This window comes from Hibiscus syriacus, unplaced genomic scaffold (genome assembly GCF_006381635.1).
Source record: "Hibiscus syriacus cultivar Baekdansim isolate YM2019G1 unplaced genomic scaffold, ASM638163v2 tig00110987_pilon, whole genome shotgun sequence".
Lineage (NCBI taxonomy): Eukaryota > Viridiplantae > Streptophyta > Magnoliopsida > Malvales > Malvaceae > Hibiscus > Hibiscus syriacus.
In genome coordinates this window covers 968,541-973,807 of record NW_024062941.1, presented here as the reverse complement: position 1 = coordinate 973,807, position 5,267 = coordinate 968,541, and the positions used below count along the sequence as shown (strand labels likewise).

Sequence of the window (5,267 nt, the reverse complement as noted above, 5' to 3'; positions counted from 1 at the left end):
AATCGATAATTATGATGTAATAGGTAAATTTACAATGTAATCGGTATAAATATACCGGTTTTATGAGAGAATAGGTTAACATAATGTATCGATACTTTTTAAATATGTGTCGATACTTTTTTCCAGAATGAATGCCCAACGAGGTGCACGCATAAAGTGTCGATACATTTAAAATTGTATCGATCCCAAAAACATTGAAACCGATAATTATAATATAATAGGTAAATTTGCAATGTTACCGGTATAAATAAACCAGTTTAGTTAGAAAATAGGTCAATATAAGCGCTACCTATTACATTATATAAGCGCTACCTAATATATTATTGTACTTGATAATATTTCTGGTTAAATGCCTATTTTATTATATAAGCGCTACCTATTACATTATATAAGCGCTACCTAATATGTTATTGAACTTGATTATATTTCCGGTTAAATGATATAACATAACCGGTCTAAATTTTAACCGGTCACTTGTTTAACCAGTCATGCCGTTTTTTAGCCGTTTTTTAACCGCCGCACAACAAAACTTCCCTTTCGTGTTTTATACGAGGGATCCAAGCTCTAATCAATTTTCTCAAATATACCGCAAGAAATAACCCTCTTTTTAAACAAAAAGTTCCCTTTTTCTGGGATTTCTGTATAAATCTTCGTTAAAGCTTTGATTCTTAGTTTTGGTATTCTTTGTTTTAGCTTTTCATCTCCAGATCCGGAAGAGAAAGGCCTTTCGAGGGTATTTTTAGTTCGAGTTTTTCATTGAAAATGGAGGTTTCACTAATGAGTTCTTCTCAGGCAAAAGTTTGTAAAACAAAATTAGGGTGCAGGATTTAAGGTTTTTTTTAGAAAACTAATGATAAAAACAAAATATTTTCTCGGAAGCCAAACTGGGTTTGTTTCGATGCTCAAATTTCGAGGTTGAGAAAAGATGGGCTCAAATTTACGGTGAAAGTGAGAATGCTAATGTGCGACAACCATAATACACGGCTAAAAAAAAAGATACTGTCAGTTTTGTTATTATTTAAATAATAAAATCGATAAAAATGACTAGATATATTATTAGGCTCTAAAAAAATGATCGAAAATATTTAAAAAATGATGTTTTAAGTAAAAATAATAATATTTTAAGTAATATTTTTATCAATTTTATTATTTAAATAATAATAAAACCGTTAACGCTTTATTTTAACCTTATATTAAGGTGTCGCGCTATAAAACTTCCCCGGTAAAAGCTGTCCACTCTGAACCCATTCTTGAAGCCACGTCTTCTACAAGCTCTAAATCTGTAAGTTGCCCTTTTTTCCTCCCCAAATTTGGAATTTTATTGTTTTTTTAAAAAAAGAGATAATTGGTTTGATTTGCTTGTTTTAAAATTGATAAATTTGGAGTGTTTAAGCTGTGTTGGGAGGATTTTGAGCTCTGTTTCGGATAGATTTTTATATATAAGAAAACTCATATATTTTAAAAGTAGATTGTTTGTTGTTATGGGGCGAGGCATAGTAAGGTCAGAAGTTTAAATCTTGATGTTTACAAATGGGAGAGTTATCGTCGCCCATGCAGTATCCAATCCGAATTAGTATTTAACGCTGGTAGTTATGCCAAAAAAAAGTGTGAAGAAATTTACTATTTCATACCAATACTCGTAGAGGAACTAAATAAAGATTGTTATCTGTTTTGGCATGTTCATAGTTACTTAAGCTTTGTTGTAGTGATGAATTGAGGGTATTTGATTTATATTTATATTTATATTATTTGCATTCGGTTCTTGAATGTATGGAAGTGGGGGTTCTGGCTGAAAAAAAATTAGGATCATTGAATTGATACACAACACTATTTGTTTATGCTGATTGCACAGATTTTTGGTTTTCATTTTTCAGCTTAATAGGTTAAGACTATTTGTTGGTCTGCCTCTCGATGCTGTTTCGGATGGCAATACTGTAAACCATGGACGGGCAATTTCAGCAGGACTGAAAGCTTTGAAGCTTTTGGGAGTGGAAGGTTTTGAATTGCCTGTCTGGGGGGAGTTGTTGAGAATGAGGAGTTGGGAAAGTATGACTGGTCAGGCTATCTTGCTGTTGCAGAGATGGTTCAGAAAAGCGGTTCTGAAGCTTCTTGTATCGCTCTGCTTCCACGCCTCCGTCAACCGAGAATTCCACTTCCGAAGTGGGTAATGAAGATTGGGGAATCCCAGTCGAATATCTTCTTTACAGATCGATCAGGGCAGCAGTATCGAGAATGTCTATCACTGGCTGTTGATGATCTTGCTGTTCTTGATGGAAAGACTCCAATTCAAGTGTACCGGGACTTTTGTGAGAGCTTTAAGTCTGCATTCTCACCTTTCATCGGATCTACAATAACGGTAAGAGGTTTTTGTCTGTTGAATCACTTGGTTAAATAAGCCATAGACCCTGATTTGGTATGCTGATGCTAATGGCTTTTGATTTGTGGTTTTCCAGGGAATCTCGATGGGTCTCGGGCCAGATGGTGAGCTCCGATATCCCTCTCACCACAAGCCTGCCAAGAGTGGCACAATTACTGGTGTCGGGGAGTTCCGATGTTACGACACAAACATGCTTAACCTTCTTAAGCAACATGCTGAAGCAAATGGAAATCCACTATGGGGACTAGGTGGTCCACATGATGCCCCTACTTATGATGAGGCACCAAATAACTTCTTCAACGATCACGGTGGGTCTTGGGAAAGTGCTTATGGCGACTTCTTCCTTTCCTGGTACTCAAGTGAGCTTCTATCCCATGGAATTCGTCTCCTCTCTATTGCCTTCTCAATTTTTGGCGGTTCCGAAGCCGATGTTTATGGGAAAGTCCCATTGATGCATTCTTGGTACAAAACGCGGGCACACCCTTCTGAATTGAAAGCCGGCTTCTATAATACCCCATCAAGAGATGGCTATGAAGCAGTTGCAGAGATGTTTGCAAGGAATTCATGCAAAATCATCTTGCCGGAATGGACCTGTCAGACGAACACCAGCCACACGATTCTCTCTCAAGCCCTGAATCATTACTTGCGCAAATCCAAACGACTTGCAACAAGCACGGGGTTGAGGTTGCTGGCCATAACCTGACCTCTGGTGGTTTAGAGCAGATCAAGAAAAACATGTTGGGTGAGAATCCAGTTGACACTTATCAGAGAATGGGAGCTCATTTCTTCTAACTGGAGCATTTTCCTTCATTCACCGAGCTTGTCAGAAGCCTTAATCAACCCGAACTGCATGCAGATGATTTGCCCTCGGAAGAGGGAGAAGCCACTGGATCTGTACAAACGAGCTCAGATCCGAACATCCACTTGCAGACAGCTTAGGTGCAAGAGGTCAGAGAACATATATTTATGTGTATATTGTATTCTTTTGTATGTACCCAAAATATTGAATGGGGAGAAGATTGTACTATTTGACCGAGTTCTGTATACATCTAAGCAAATATTTTCTTTTCTTAAAGAAGACCTTGGAAATATCCTTCAATCTATCTTCATATTGTATTTTAAGAGAATGGAGCAATAATGTGCATATGTTAATTTGCATATATGATTGCCTGGTAGGTAGCTCGAGTTGCATGTATGATCTTCACGTTATCCAGCCCTGTCAGTCTTTTTTCCATTTTCCGGTCCGTCAGTTTCTCGTGCCACCTTGGAGGCTTATTTGTCAACACCAGTCCACCATTCTCCATGCTAGCTGATTTCGAATGACAGATTGAGGTTTGCTGGAGATAGATTCACATTGTTGAGAGAAAACTCAAGTTGCAGGGATGGTGTTCATATTGCACTGCATTCTCCTTGGACCCCTGGAAGTCATGCTCGAACCTAAGGTATTCAATTCATATGAAATGTGAGCCATGGGGTGGTTGCTAGAAGGGACTCTAGGTGAAACTTGTTTCAGATTTGCTAGCCTAGAAGACCTACTTTTAGCCATCTTTGCACCATCATGAGGAGGTTGTCCATCAAAGACGGTGAACTTCGTCCCTGAAAAAGATAAGATTTGAGACAGCAAGACAAGGTAAATCAAAGAATCAAACAATATAATTTTGTTGGTTATATATATCACTGCTTACCTCAAATCTCCGAACATAAGCATTACTCCCCTTTGAGATGTCCTCAGCCTGCAAAGAGATGATATAATCGGTGCAAGTCGGATGCCTACGCTTGCGAGTAGCATGAAGGAACTTTCCGACGTCCAATAATGCTGCCATGGTTATAATGAAACTCAAATTTCCGAAGTGTTATGTTACAACGCAAGAAGGAAATGTATGAAGATACCATTATCGTTAATCTGATATAGTGGTTGAATGGACATTGATAGCTTTGATTCAACATACAGAATAAGCATAAAAATTATGTATAAGAAGAAGAAAAGCTCACAATTTCTGGAACTCAAAGGTATATATATATTGGGACCTTTATACTTCCAATCCAAACTAGAAAAGCAGACAACAAATCATAATACACGATTCCCAGGAACACAAACTCCTCGGAGAACATGTGGAAAAATACCGAGTCCTGGAAACAGAAGAGCTTTCAAGTCTTGAATGAAAAATAAACAAATACACATAACCAAAAAATAAAACAATTAGCCACCAAATCGGAAGTATCAAACAACCCTGTTTCCCAACGTAGGATTGGAATTCAACTAAAGTAATTCAAATTCAAAATCCGTATTCAATCATTAGCTCTAAAAAGAAAAGAGAAAATTTTCATTAGTGAGCAGGTGAATTGAAAACCATGACATCGAGAGAGAAAAAATCCGAAAAGAAGTTCAGCTGAGATGGGAAGAGTTAACTTCCCTGAAAGTTGAGCAACTTTAACAATCTGTTTAATGATAATCCTCAGGTTCCTGCAAACACCAGCACAAGCCACCACATTTGTCCTATGAGGCCAACTACACAAGTGCTTCATTATATTTTCTGTCAGTTCGATTTTGATCACCGATTAAAAAATAGAGTTATTTTGGTCCCCTACGTTATCGATTCATAAACGGAAGTCTTAGTTTTAAATTAAAAAATAAAAAGATTTCTACGTGTCTTCTTCTTCTTCCACCTGGATTAGGTGATTTTGGTTCTCTCTTAAAAAAGTCTTTGGTGGCACAAATTCATGAATATTTATGTGAACCCTAATGTCTTTTACAAAGTTCAAGTGAAGAGGTTTTAGCTGAATATTTATGTTGTTTGCAGTTAAGTTTGAACCTTGCTTTGAGCCAGTTGAATAAAGTTTTTCACTTTAATTAGGCATATTGTAACAGAAATAATTATTGAATATCATA

General features: G+C 37.0%; 1 pseudogene; it reads left to right on the top strand.

The window, feature by feature from the left end:
- The first annotated feature begins 662 nt into the window (after window positions 1-662).
- On the top strand, window positions 663-3,468 carry LOC120148772 (annotated as a pseudogene).
- The last annotated feature ends 1,799 nt before the right edge of the window (window positions 3,469-5,267 follow it).